Source organism: Schistocerca serialis, chromosome 7 (assembly GCF_023864345.2).
Source record: "Schistocerca serialis cubense isolate TAMUIC-IGC-003099 chromosome 7, iqSchSeri2.2, whole genome shotgun sequence".
In the NCBI taxonomy this organism is placed as follows: domain Eukaryota; kingdom Metazoa; phylum Arthropoda; class Insecta; order Orthoptera; family Acrididae; genus Schistocerca; species Schistocerca serialis.
This window is the reverse complement of record NC_064644.1, coordinates 141,732,231-141,747,472: the sequence shown is the minus strand read 5'-3', so window position 1 is coordinate 141,747,472 and position 15,242 is coordinate 141,732,231. Positions and strand designations below refer to the sequence as shown.

The 15,242-nt window shown below is 42.0% G+C and overlaps 1 protein-coding gene across 3 annotated transcripts in view; it reads right to left on the bottom strand.

The window, feature by feature from the left end:
* The window catches only part of LOC126412420 (uncharacterized), a 379,666-nt gene that overhangs the window by 320,228 nt on the left and 44,196 nt on the right, over positions 1-15,242 (bottom strand). For all 3 annotated transcript variants that reach the window (XM_050082009.1, XM_050082010.1, XM_050082011.1), the window contains exon 2: positions 9,104-9,187. The gene's annotated coding sequence lies outside the window, so the exon portion shown is untranslated. The remainder of the gene's footprint in view (positions 1-9,103; positions 9,188-15,242) is intronic.

Below are 15,242 nucleotides of genomic sequence, written 5' to 3'. Positions count from 1 at the left end.
TTGTTGCGTGTAGTGGACTCCTGACCTATCCAGCGGAACCCGAAACCCCACCACCCTATGGCGCAAGTCGAGGAATCTGCAGCCCACACGGTCACAGAACCGTCTCAGCCTCTGATTCAGACCCTCCACTCGGCTCTGTACCAAAGGTCCGCAGTCAGTCCTGTCGACGATGCTGCAGATGGTGAGCTCTGCTTTCATCCCGCTAGCGAGACTGGCAGTCTTCACCAAATCAGATAGCCGCCGGAAGCCAGAGAGGATTTCCTCCGATCCATAGCGACACACATCATTGGTGCCGACATGAGCGACCACCTGCAGATGGGTGCACCCTGTACCCTTCATGGCATCCGGAAGGACCCTTTCCACATCTGGAATGACTCCCCCCGGTATGCACACGGAGTGCACATTGGTTTTCTTCCCCTCTCTTGCTGCCATTTCCCTAAGGGGCCCCATTACGCGCCTGACGTTGGAGCTCCCAACTACCAGTAAGCCCACCCTCTGCGGCTGCCCGGATCTTGCAGACTGAGGGGCAACCTCTGGAACAGGACAAGCTGCCATGTCAGGCCGAAGATCAGTATCAGCCTGAGACAGAGCCTGAAACCGGTTCGTCAGACAAACTGGAGAGGCTTTCCGTTCAGCCCTCCGGAATGTCTTTCGCCCCCTGCCACACCTTGAAACGACCTCCCACTCTACCACAGGTGAGGGATCAGCCTCAATGCGGGCAGTATCCCGGGCAACCACAGTCTTAGTCCGATCAGGGGATGCGTGGGACGAGCTGGCCGTCCCCGACAAACCCCCATCCGGACCCCCACAGTGATGCCCATTGGCAACAGCCTCAAGCTGTGTGACCGAAGCCAACACTGCCTGAAGCTGGGAGCGAAGGGATGCCAACTCAGCCTGCATCCGAACACAGCAGTTGCAGTCCCTATCCATGCTAAAAACTGTTTTGCAAAGAACGTCTGAACTAATCTACAGAGAGCGCAAACAAATCGACAAAATTTAAACGGTTATTAAAATACAAGATTGCCTAGTAAATGCAGTAATGCTGCTACTTGCGCACTGCTGACACTGCTCGGCGGCGGAAGGAGACTAAGCGAAATTACACTATTCAGGTACTAAAACGCGATGCTACACTCTCAAATACTATAATACGCCCGAAATTTATGAATTAAACAATGCAAGAACCAAAAACACGCAAAGAAATTAAGAATTAAACTATGTAACAAATGAGTGAGCTAGTCGAATTCAATTTTTTCTGCATTGTGCAAGCATTTCTACTGCCTGTTTGATTGTCTGATTCAGTAACTATTTTGTCTCCCAAAGTTACCCATTCGTCTTCTATTGCATTTCTTTCCTCTGTTCCGTCAAGCGTTGTCTAGTTCCTGCTCTGAAACTCTTAAAAACCTCTGGTTCTTTCAGCTTATTCACGTACCAAATTCATCTAAAATTAGGTACTTTTGATTGTCTTTATGCATTACTGATCACTGGTGTGATGTATCTTGATTTCAGGGTTCCAGTTCCAGCTCCATTTAGTATATTTTTAAAAAAGATTTAATTTCTGAGTTTTGTAACGGTTCCGAATTGCGTTCGCTGGAATTCATCATCGAAGACGAGAGTTTTAGACCATGGTTCAGGAAGAATTTTCTGCGTTGTTACGTATTTCTGGAATTCCGTCGAGGCATCTCTATTTACGTGCTACTAGTATCAGAAGCATTATTCTCGTTTAGAATCATAAAGCTAAAGAGGAACTTCTCGGTAATTGCGAAATTGACAAGTAATTTTTATATTGGCAGTATTTATAGTATTATTTTGTCGAAATCTCACATTCTGAGAGCGTGGCTGTATACAAAATACAGACTGAATCTTGCAAAGAGGAAAACAAAAACCAGCCACTATTGATAATACTATTTATTTACACTAAAAGCGCCGGTACCGGCTTCAAATTGAGAGGTTTATATTGAGAGGACTGTTCAAGTCTATATACACATTTGTTGAAGTTTATGCGAGTTTTTGGCTGTTCATTTCCCTTATGGTTAAAGATTCTTGGGATGGCAGTGCCCTGCAATAAAACATTATGTTAGAAACGACTTACTGAAACGTAACTATCACTAATAACGGTCGGAGACAATGTAAACAAATCTTGTTTGAGTTATTATATTTTACTTAACGCTGAAAAATCTGCATCATTTTGCTGCAATGTTGTTTGCTATTGCTCACGAAATACTGTAGAGTGCATCAAGCATTTACTTCATATACCAAATGGCGCAAAGCACCACACATACACACACACACACACACACACACACACACACACACACACACACACACACACACACACACACACACACACACGCCGGCCGCAGTGGTCATGCGGTTCTAGGCGCTCAGTCCGGAACCGCGCGACTGCTACGGTCGCTGGTTCGAATCCTGCCTCGGGCATGAATGTGTATGATGTCCTTAGGTTAGTTAGGTTTAAGTAGTTCTAAGTTCTAGGGGACTGATGACCACAGATGTTAAGTCCCATAGTGCTCAGAGCCATTTGAACCATTTTAACACACAAACACACACTCACACACACACACAACATACATAAAAGTTTTTGCCACATAAGGAAATGTATGCAAAGATAGTGATATCACAAATACAACAGTTCCAAAGAAACTCTCTCTCAGACATTAACACGTAAATGGATTTGACTGTTGAATATCAATATAGATATTGTTTTTTTGTGCGTTTGGCGTGTGTGTTTATGCGTGAGTTACTTTATGCCATGTGGATATATACTGAATATAAATCGAGAAAGTGCTTCATACACCCTTCATGAACATAGGAAACAATATTGCAAAAAAAAAAAAAAAAAAAAAAAAAAAAAAAAAAAAAAAAAAAAAGAGCCGCAAAATTTTTAACGTAACTGAAATACTGTATAGGTACACCAAGTCAACCTGTAAGATTTGTTTATATTGTGTTCGATCGTTATTGGTGATAGGTTATTTCTAACATGGTTTGTTAATGTAGGGTGTCACCGTCTCGAGAATCTTTCACCACAAGGAGCAAAAAAGAGCCAAAACTTCATGAAAACTTCAACAAATATGTATGTAGAAGCGAACAGCTGTGTGAAGATGAGCCTGTCAATTCTAAACCGGTAACGGCTCTATCTGAGTAAATAAATGGCGTTAACAATACAGGCTGATAGCTGTTTTCCTCTTTGCAAGAATGAAACTGTATATTTATAATACTTACGCAGAATTAAAAATATCACTTTCTCTTTCTAAATTATAATATGTTTCACTGTGGATTCCAAAATTATAAACAGGCCTTTACAGTACGTTAATAATGTTAACACACTGAGTACTTGAATGTTCTTTACAAAATTGATTAAAATACCAGTTGTAGATTTCCATGTTAGGTGACCCCTTGAGGCGTTGTTCATACAGGAGTTTCAATAGGTGAAGCGTCTGTGTTCTCGTCTCCGGTCCACTTCATACGTAAATCCTTTACGCGTTCTGATTCAGTTGCTCTGACTACATGCTTTAAATACCTAGTAAATATTTAAATATATGTTCAGATTACCTCGAAAATCAAAACCAGTCTCACATCCGCTGAAAGCCCACCAAACCAGTCGCCACACGCACCGATTTTTTTAACTTACGACGCAAAGACAAGCAATCACAAACAAAATGTTTGTTAGGGAAACAAACTGTTTGCTGGCATTTTGTGCATGCCAATCACCCACATAATATCAGAAGCCTCTCTTACCAAGGAAGAAGAAATTTTATGGAAGTAACATTGATCTGCAATAGTATAAAAAAGAAATATGCCTATATGTTCTGAACCAACTGTGCGCTGCTTCCGAAGGGCTTTCTGGTACATGATATGACACGAAAGCGAGGAACTTGTTATGCAGATAGAGGCGTCTGGTACTGCGCTATTAGCTACAGTTTATGTCGGAATTTTTTTGCCCTCAATCTGTTCATTTGAAATATTATATCAGCAGTATCGGTATTTCAGTAACTTGAAGCAAGTGCGTTGCTAAAGTCTTATGCACGTAGTAATGAGTAATTACGAAGCAGAACAAGCCTCCTGTGCGTTTACTGAAGCGTGTCAGGAGAAGTTGCTCAAAAACGTATCTATGCAGCTGTACGCTGCCCTTTAAGGGGCTGGCTATGCCTGAGTTGAGGAAGACTGCCGCTTCTCTGTAACGCTCGGTTTCTACGCTTGCTTTCAACTATCGCAAAATATTTCTAAGCATACCTCCGGGAAGGCGTTAACATCGGCGCGTTCCTCCAGCATCCAGGTTGTAGGTACGACGGCGGTCGCATCTGGGAATTTTTCAGCACTTCTTATGTCTCTGAGCGAATATTTACTAGGAGTTTCTTAGATTTTGCTGCTGGTAACTTTTCGGGATATGAGATCGTGGTACAAGAAACTCTTCTTTTCCTAACGTTTCGTCCAGAACTGCGCTGGACATTTTCAGACTGACCAGTCGGCCAAGACTCAAGGCTGGAGCAACGCCTCTGAAGATGTCAGCGCAGTTCTGGACGAAACGTTCGGAACAGAAGAGTTTCGTTGACCACGACGTTATACCCTGAAAGATTTACCAATAGCAGTGTCATACGGTCGTGAAAGTCTTCACTTTGTTATATTAGAGCAAATAAGCCATCGGTCACAAATATTAAGTCAAAATTGACCAGGTTTCGACGCTACTATGAGCGTCGTCTTCAGAATTAAACTAACTGTTCTAAAACATATTAGGTATATAATTCATTAATAAAATTAAAGTTTGTACTGACTGGAAAGAGATGCAGTACTCACAAATCACATTTTAAAAAATCTAAGCCGGAAAGGCGACGTCATGAATAGTTGTAAATAAGATGGCGAGCCGCTAAGGGCTGCTCGTACTTGAGTGAACAAGGGTTGCAACAAGACTGAGGTGCCCACGTTAGAAAGTGTGGGCAGGTAAACATAGTGTTGCTACGAGCGCCATCTAGTAGCCGCAGAAACAACTAGGCTACTGTACATTCAAAATTAGACACATGAAATTGTGATGCAGCTGATTCAGGCATAACGTAAGCACTAATAATAATAGGATGAAGTTACATATTTATCTGCTTTAAACAGAGATACATTTTGTAACGTAAAAAAACGTCAGTTTTTTATCTTCATTTTGTCATTTCTTCGACTTTTTGCGGTTTTTGAGCACCGTGCATTTAGAAATATTTTTAGAAGGTTTGGATCCAAAAATGGTTCAAATGGCTCTGAGCACTATGGGACTTAACATCTGAGGTCATCAGTCCCCTAGAAATTAGAACTAATTAAACCTAACTAACCTAAGGACATCACACACATCCATGCCCGAGGCAGGATTCGAACCTGCGACCGTAGCGGTGGCGCGGTTCCAGACTGTAGCGCCTAGAACCGCTCGGTCACACCGGCCGGCTAAAGGTTTGGAAATAATATTGCTACATAAATTGGGACATCAGTGTCAATAGTTGTAGAAGATAGTACTTAAGTGTTCAAAAACTTGAGTAAACGAGTGAAACGTGACATACCCAAATGAGGAAATATGTTTGTATTTATATACGAGTACTTATGTCGAAGTATGTGCTGTGCTGTTGATTTGTCAGAAGTTAAAACAGAATTTTAATTCTTGATAAATGATCATGCCGCATTGAAATCCTTGGATAACGTTTTACGTCGAGGCGAAGGAACGTGAAATTGGAAAAATGCTTAATATTGGGGGAGGAGGGGACAGATAGTGTAGTCAAATTGCTCGAAAAACAGGCAAAAATTGGCGGTAAGAAGGAGTTATAATGTGACAGACCCTTTTAATATGATAGCATTTTTCTTTATTTAGAAACAAAAGGATTAAGACGCGAACGATTTGTGCCACATCTGTTACCACCAGTCTCATACTGATATTTTCCTGTTTTTCTGTAATATGGCTCGCAACAAACTCACGAATATAGCAAATAAAACATAATTTTAATGCGATGGAACCCAAACACAAATGTGTAACAGGCGATGATAATATTATAGTTCACTGTTCGGGAGAAATTTTATCATGTCTTAAATTTACAATGATCATAAAAATATTAAAGTAAATCCTCCACGACTGCACGAAGTTAGTAGGTTCAGTCCTTACATACATTACATTTAACCCATTTCTCCTAAAATTCTCTTTGCATAGTGTGCAGGGCAGCTAGCTAGCTTGCGCATATTTCAGTGATCTGGTCAAAATTTTGTTTCGAATATTTCAATCGCGTCTTTCGAACACATCGACAACGTGAATTCTCACTGTGGTCTACGTGCCTGCTACCTACATGCGCATCTGTATGCGGCTAATAGGTGGCATCAGAAAGGGGACATGGGTTAATTGCTGGCCACGAGGTGGGGAGCAGAGCACATTCGATTTCCGCTCTGGATTTCCTGCTTTGAGATAGAACAGTGGCTTTCTGCCGTCTCAGCCTGGCTCTGCATTCCACGATCTTCCACCAACAAAACTTGATACTCCAGTCAAATTATGTTTTCACCGCGAAAGCTGTATGGTTGTTCTGATTTATTCCACTGTACATGTTTGATGGGCTGTTGATTCCGAAGCTGAGGTTTGCCAACGAAATTTCGTGACGCAACGTTGACAAAATGAAAAAAATAGTACATCTCATTTTTTGACAGTTTTTTGTTTTCAAGTCGGAAACTAATAGCTTTTCGTAAATAGCCTCCCTATTTGGGTTGAAAGTACATAAAATTTCATACAAATTTCGCTATTAAGTTGGAGCTCAAGAGATAGTTGAAAATTGGTGTATTTCCGCCGTCTCCTCAAAAATCCACTTTTTCCACGAATTTATTATTAAGGGCTGTGAGTGAATTCCTCCCAATTCTCTGTACATACCCTACTTGGACCGTATATGTAAAAGTATAGATAATTTTTTCAGAAATTACGGACTATTCAGGTTATTTAATTAAGTCCGAAATTGCGGAAATACGATTACAAAAAAGTTAAAATTCCAATAAAAAATCTTGTAACATAGTTACACTAGCTGCGCCCGGCAACAAGTGGCCGCGCGGCTCAATCTACTTAAACGGAAAAGAAAGAAAAGAGAAAGCATACGTTTCTAATACGTATGGGAATAGGATATACGTCTTACTCATCTTCTCTCCCCTATCTTTGTCCACCTCCTCCTCCCTGTCTCTTTTCCATCTTCCCCCCCCCCCCTCCCTTCGTCAATCTTCTTCTCTTTCACTCGATCTCCTCCCACCCGTCTCTCTGTCGACCACATCCTGCTTCCTTTCTCTGGTCACCTTCTCCTCCCTCTTTCTCACCATGTTCTCCTGCTTCCTCTCTGTACATCTTCTCCTCTGTGCTTTCTGTTTCCATTTCCTCCTTCCCCTCTCCCTGGCCTTGAGGCTTGTTAGATGGTATTGCATATTCGGATTCAATAATGGTATTCTAATCATAAGCCTGTAATTCATAAATATAACTTTCTTGTTTGCTGACAACGTTTCACCATATATACCACTGCCGTCCAATTGTTCATTGGTGCATTGTGACAAATTTAAAATAATTCGGTCAAAATCTTTTCAAAATTTTTGGTAACAACGCTTCCCCTTCACTTAACACATATTTATTTATATATTATGCAGGATGAGTCACCTAACATTACCGCTGGATATATTTCGTAAACCACATCAAATACTGACAAGTCGATTCCATAGACCGACCGTGAGGAGAGGGGCTAATGTAATTGGTTAATACAAACCATAAAAAAAATGCACGGAAGTATGTTTTTTAACACAAACCTACATTTTTTTAAATGGTCCCCGTTAGTTTTGTTAGCACATCTGAATATATAAACAAATACGTAATCAGTGCCGTTTGTTGCATTGTAAAATGTTAATTACATCCGGAGATATTGTAACTTAAAGTTGACGCTTGAGTACCACTCCTCAGCTGTTCGATCGTGTGTATCGGAGAGCACCGAATTACGTAGGGATCCAAAGGGAACGGTGATGGACCTTAGGTACAGAAGAGACTGGAACAGCACATTACGTCCACATGCTAACACCTTTTTATTAGTCTTTTTCACTGACGCACATGTACATTACCATGAGGGGTGAGGTACACGTTCGACGGGCGTTTCATAGGACGTGGAGGACGCATAAATTGGCCAGCCCGTTCTCCTGATCTTACACCTCTGGAGTTCTTTCTGTGGGGTACGCTAAAGGAGAATGTGTACCGCGATGTGCCTACAACCCCAGAGGATATGAAACAACGTATTGTGGCAGCCTGCGGCGACATTACACCACATGTACTGCGGCGTGTACGACATTCATTACTCCAGAGATTGCAATTGTGTGCAGCAAATGATGGCCACCACATTGAAGATCTATTGGCCTGACATGTCGGGACACACTCTATTCCACTCCGTAATTGAAAACGGAAAGCACGTGTGTACGTGTACCTCACCCCTCATGGTAATGTACATGTGCGTCAGTGAAAAAGACCAATAAAAAGGTGTTAGCATGTGGACGTAATGTGCTGTTCCAGTCTCTTCTGTACCTAAGGTCCTTCAACGTTCCCTCTAGATCCCTACGTAATTCGGTGCTCTCCGATACACACGATCGAACAGCGGAGGAGTGGTACCCAAGCGTCAACTTTAAGTTACAATATCCCCGGATGTAATTAATATTTTACAATGCAACAAACGGCACTGATTACGTATTTGTTTATATGTTCAGATGTGCTAACAAAACTAACGGCGTTCCATTTAAAAAACGTAGGTTTGTGTTAAAAAACATGCTTCCGTGCATTTTTCTATGGTTTGTATTAACCAATTACACTAGCCCCTCTCCTCACGTTCGGTCTGTGGAATCGATTCGTCAGTATTTGATGTGATTTACGAAATATATTCAGCGGTAACGTTAGGTGACTCACCCTGTATATGTTAAAAAATAGGTATACAAAAGCATGCGCATATTCGAATGCAATATTTTGCCAAAATTTCAAAGCAAGCGGTGAAGAACTTTCGGAGATATAAGATACTGAACATTTTTATTTATATAGATTACATATTATTATATATTACATTATTATATGTGCAAAAATTACATGTTCCATTGCTGAAGTTCTTTAAATGCGGTGGGTCGTGGCACAGGTTTGAGTTGTTCTATCACAGCTTCTGGGCTCCTCCATCTGAAAAACGAAAAGGGTGCTAACATTAACTTGTGATCATATCTAAAGGAGAGGTGAATAGTTACACTATATGTTGGGAGATAAGACACACCTTCCGCATCATGTGTCTTTCTTCAGTCTGTTATCTGTCTCTTTCTTTCGTCTTTTCTTCGTCTTTGACAGTGCTGCCTTCGAGGGTTCGACGTTTCATGCATACCTTCGCATATCGGGGAGTAATGAAAGCCGGCCTTGATGTATCCACAGTTGCGTCAGTAGCCTCTTTTTTTTCATTTACAAGAAATGACCGGAAAATCGAGTACGGTGTAGGGTTCAAAGTCGTTGGCACTTGCACGAGACCACTCCTTGTTGTTTCCTACCCCCACTCGTTAGGATCTTTTTGTTGATCATAGTATGGTTTGACCAGGTAACCATTGCTGCACCTGAAAGTACGCTCTCGGTGAATATCTCTGGTAATCCCTCGAAGAGAGTGGCACGGCGCCCAACATGAAGTACTTGATGAATGACAATTGAAACCAACAGTAGTATTGTAATCCAGTGTCGTTTATTCAAAACATGCTAGCAGTTTTGACGATACAAAGCGTCATCTTCAGACCCCAAGCGTAATCTGCCATCAACATACGAACCACAGTGACAAAGACCGACGGAATCTTCAAAAGGAAACACTACTAATTATCAATCATATTACAACAGCATGTCCAGCCAAAAAAAGTCGAGTACAGTAGGGCCAAAGTCAATTGGATTCCGTTACGTAGCCATCACAAACCCGCCAACGGTCAGACGCTGCACTCTACTTTTTGGGCTGCACATGCTGGCGTAACATGCTTAATAAGTTGTACTGTTTCCATTTGATGACTCCGTCGGTCTTAGTGATTGTGATTTGTCCATTAATGGCAGATTACACTTTGATCCTGAAGGTGATGCTTTTCTGGTGTCGAAACTAGTAGCAAGTTTTGAGTAAACGACGTTGGATTACAATACACCTCTTGGTTTCAATTATCAGTATTGAAGTACTCAGTGAATGTTGTTATGCGGCAGTTTCGGTGGTGGTAATGAGGATTTTCCGGTGTTGCTTTTGTACGATGAAGATAGGTACTGCCTGTTTCTCAAATCGTTCAGGATTGTCGCATTTTCTTTCACATACAGAGCCATGAGAAAAACGTTTACTGCTTCGAAAATCTCATCCTAATCTGGCACTTAGGACCTCAACGTAAGAGATTGCATTTGTTTTTGAATAGTGTGCGTTTCACACTTGGTAGTGAAAACTTACACGGATGAAAATGTACGAGGGAAAAAGATGATAATTCACTGGTGTGAAAAAATGTTCTGGAACCGGCCTTCGTGAAGCGAGAGACTCAATAAAATAAAAAAAAGTATAAGACGGAATTATATTTGCATAGTATTTAAAAACAATGTGAATTTGGGAACGGTTATTTTTTACGTATAATGGCATAACAGATGAAAACAGACTGTATTCTGTTTAAAATTAAGAACAATTCACTAAGTTAGTTTTGAAGTGGAAAAAATGGCGCATAACCCCATTGGAAAAGGTTGTGCGTATCGGCATAGCACCGCGTGGCAACCTGCTGGCACGTGTGACACGGGCAAATGAATTCCATGCCCAGGATTCCTGGAAACAACATGCTCATCACGTGACGGCCCAACTATCGGTAGAGCACTTGCCTGCGAAAGGCAAAGGTCCGGAGTTCGAGTCTCAGTCCCGTAAATTTTAATTTGCCAGGCGATTTCATATCAGTGCACCCTCCGCTGCAGAATGAAAATTTCATTCTGGAAGGGCAACACTAATGGTCACAGCTTTTGTTTGTCGCAAGTATCGGGAAGAAATGGTTCAAATGGCTCTGAGCACTATGCGACTTCTGAGGTCATCAGTCGCCTAGAACTTAGAACTAATTAAACCTAACTAACCTAAGGACATCACACACATCCATGTCCGAGGCAGGATTCGAACCTGCGACCGTAGCGGTCGCTCGGTTACAGACTGTAGCGCCTAGAACCGCACGGCCACTCCGGCCGGCGTATCGGGAAGATGCTGGCGTTCAAACGACCATTCCTCTTGCGATCCATACGTGAATGGAGAGGGAAGAAGCCCAAATAAATTGTAAAATGTGAAGTAACCTCTGTCAAGCACTTCAAAGTGGCTTGCAAAGAACAGAAGCAGATGCAGATGCACAATTTTTACTATAAAAATTGTTTTCATGTCTTTAAGCCACGTATTATGCCGATCCGTGTATGTGCACCTCCAACACCGTCTTGCCTGTTAACAGTCCGTCTTCAGTCTTCCAGGAGATAACAGATTTAGGTCCTCTATGGATTTGCCCTTCGTAAAGATTTACGAATTCATCAACAAATTCCTTGGCCCAGGTATGGAAATCTGCCACTACCGCGTTGCGTAACTTTAAATGCTGTGATGTGCAGGTACGTTTCACATCTAACTGACGAGCTACCCCAGCCAGTTCTAACAGTAAGACAAGTGGTGGTAGCTGATATCTCGGCGTGACGACTGCGCTGCTCGCCCTAAATCACGCGGTTAGTAGCGTGTCAGTGTTACAGCCCATGTCCTAAAAATTTTTCCTTTTAAGAAACGATGTGCGGTGGGTGGCGAAAGGGTTGCGCGTTACTGTAACGTTTGTGAAGTAGTAACCCTGAAGCGCCAAAAAACTGGTATAGGCAAGCATATTCAAATACAGAAACATGTAAACAGGCAGAATATGGCGCTGCGGTTGGCAACGCATATATAAAACGCAAGTGTCTGTCGTAGTTGTTAGATCGGTTACGTCTGCTTCAATGACAGATTATCAGCCGGCCGGAGTGGCCGTGCGGTTCTAGGCGCTACAGTCTGGAACCGAGCGACCGCTACGGTCGCTGGTTCGAATCCTGCCTCGGGCATGAATGTGTGTGATGTCCTTAGGTTAGTTAGGTTTAATTAGTTCTAAGTTCTAGGCGACTGATGACCTCAGAAGTTAAATCGCATAGTGCTCGGAGCCATTTTTGACAGATTATCAAGATTTAAGTATGTTTGAACGTGGTATTATAGCCGGCGCACGAGCGATTGGACACAGCATCTTCGAGGCAGCGATAGAGCGAGAATTTTCCCGTACGACCATTTCACGAGTGTACCATGAATGTCAGGAATCCGGTAAAAAATCAAATCTCCGCTGCGGCCGGAAAAAGATCCTGCAAGAACGGGACCAACGACGACTGAAGAGAATCGTTCAACGTGACAGAAGTGCAACCCTGCCACAAACTGCTGCAGATTTCAATGCTGGGCCACTGACAAGTGTCAGCGTACATACCATTCAACGTAATATCATCGATATGGTCTTTCGGAGCCGAAGGCCCACTCGTGTACCATTGAAGACTGCACGACACAAAGATTTGCTCCTCTCCAGGGCCCATCAGCACCAACATTGGACTGTTGATGGCTGGAAACATGTAGCCTGATCGGACGAGTCTCGTTTCAAATTTTATCGAGCGGATGGATGTGTACCGGTATGAAGGCAACCCCAAGAGTCTATGAACCCTGTATGTCAGCAGGATGGAGACTCTGTAATGGTGTGGGGCGTGTGCAGTTGGAGTGATATGGGACCGCTGATACGTATAGATTCGACTCTGACAGGTGACACGTTCGTACGCATCCTGTCTGATCACCTGCATCCATTCATGTCCATTGTAAATTCCGACGGACTTGGGCAATTCCAACAGGACAATGCGATACCCCACACGTCCAGAGTTATTACAGAGTGACTCCAGAACACTCTTCTGAGTTTAAACACTTCCTCTGGCCCCCAGGCTCCCCAGACATGAACATTATTGAGCACTTCTGCGATGCCTTGCAATGTGCTGCTCATAAGAAATCTCCACCCCGTCGTACTCTTACGGATTTATGGACATCCCTGCAGGTTTCATAGTGTCAATTCCCTCCAGCGCTACTACAAGTCGTGTCCATGCCACGTCGTGTTGCGGCACTTCTGCGTGCTCACGGGGGCCCTACAGGAATTAAGCAGGTGTACCGATTTCTTTGGCTCTCCAGTGTACTATGGTAATAATTCTCTACACCAGGCACGAGCAACCTTTAGTGACCCTCGGACCATATACACAGCCTTTCATGCGAAGCTCACGGGCTGCCTCGTAGCGTGATTCTACAGTAGCACTCCTAGCGCATGAAGTCATAACTACAGCAGCCGTTGTAAAGCACCCCTTCTGTTCAAGCCACATTTTATTTCCTTATTTTCCAGGTTTACAATTTTGTGTCCCATCTTCAGATGTTGTGTAGCATTCAGTGAGCAAAGCGGTACTGCAGAACTCACATAGTTGTGAGTAATATTTCAATTCCCACGCTGACTGAAGCAGCCGTTGAACCATATTATAGCGTCGCCAGTGGTCAGTAGTGTGAAGCGCACACTAGAAATGAGAGCCCCCAGTACCTTAACAGCAGCGAGGTATGTAGGGAAGGCATAGTTATTATGGCGCGAAGCAAGTAATCTTGTTTAATAAATGAAAAGCACCAGTTTGCTTTTGTTCTTACCTCAAACGCCTCCATTTTCCTGCAGTTATTTATTTCTGTTTACTTTATTGGTATTGCTTAAGCTCCTTATGTATTCTGTAGTTACATTGATAATTGTCTCTTCTTTTAATTGGTTTGTGTATCAGTCTCCATGTTTCATGCCTCCTGATGTAGCCTTGTCTAGTACTAACTTTATTTTATTTTATTAGTTTTGTTTATTAATAGAAACTTTTATGTAGACATGCTATTCCTGTTTTGTGTAAAAAGGTTTTCCTGTCTACTCCATTGTTATTTATGTACTGTTGAATTTTTACTTTTTCATTGCCTTACCACTACACTGTCAAAGATGTTACTTGCTGTATGTTTCTACTTCAGTCCAAACGTGTTACTTCTCTTCCAATGTTGTTTACAAACATTGTAACTTCTTTGGTGATAATACTCAGTAAATGTCTGAAGATGGCCTTGTAAGCCGAAAACCGGTTGACAATAAAAGTAATATTGGAGAACAACAGCAAACTGGTGCTTCTCATTTATTATAATGTTGTTCTACCAAGAACCGGCGGAAGATTCTGTTAATACAATCTTGTTTAATAAATATCTGCTAATTAAAGTTCTTTTTTCCAATAAACATGTTAGGAGATGTCTACAGGTCCCAAGTACTTTCTTACAACACTGATCATTATTAATTGAGTCAATATTGTCAGTTTATGGTGTTTAGTAAGTAAATACTTCACAATGTTATTCCTTTTGAATGTTTTTCCGACCAATATAGCTTCATCACCTGCAATCACAGGAAGCTTAATTGCACTTTAAAGAGAATCCGACGCCGCTGATACTACGTCTGCGAGGGACATAAAATACGAGAGCTTCTCGAGAAAACAGGTATAAAAATCCTACACTACTACTCGTCTAGTCCAACGACGGTTTGTCTTAATCTTCGCAGAATGCTGATGGAAAAGCACGGCCAATCATACCGTACGCCTCGTAGACCAAACTCTACGGACTCACTGGATGAACCGAGACATTTCTGGAGTTTTAGTATAAGTGGACGGTTCTTGCACCGTAACGTTAATGTCTTCGGGGTCAGGGACCCATATGAATGACACACCTTTCCCGACATGCCACACCAACAAATTATGCCTCAAAACATGCGTTATTTTTTGTGAGTACACTGAGTTTTTTGTTCATCCAATCTTCAGATGTTTACATTTGTTTATGCGTCGTGAATATTGTTTCCGTACTGATGACGTTTAACCATAGCTGCCTTAAAAATTTCCGTTACAAAATTTTGCTACACCACTAGTAAAGAAACAATTTTCACGACGTGTAAATAAATGTTCACATCTGAAGATCGGTTGCCAGGGCATCTTGAAGTGTCATCATGGAAAAATAATTGCCTATAAAAGCAACTAGTTGCAGCCGATTCAAATTTATTACAATTTTAAGAGTTTCAGAGTTCTAATACATCTACAACAGCTAAGAATTATTTGCTAATGTTAATATAAGAAAGTAGAGAAAAACAAAATACGGCAA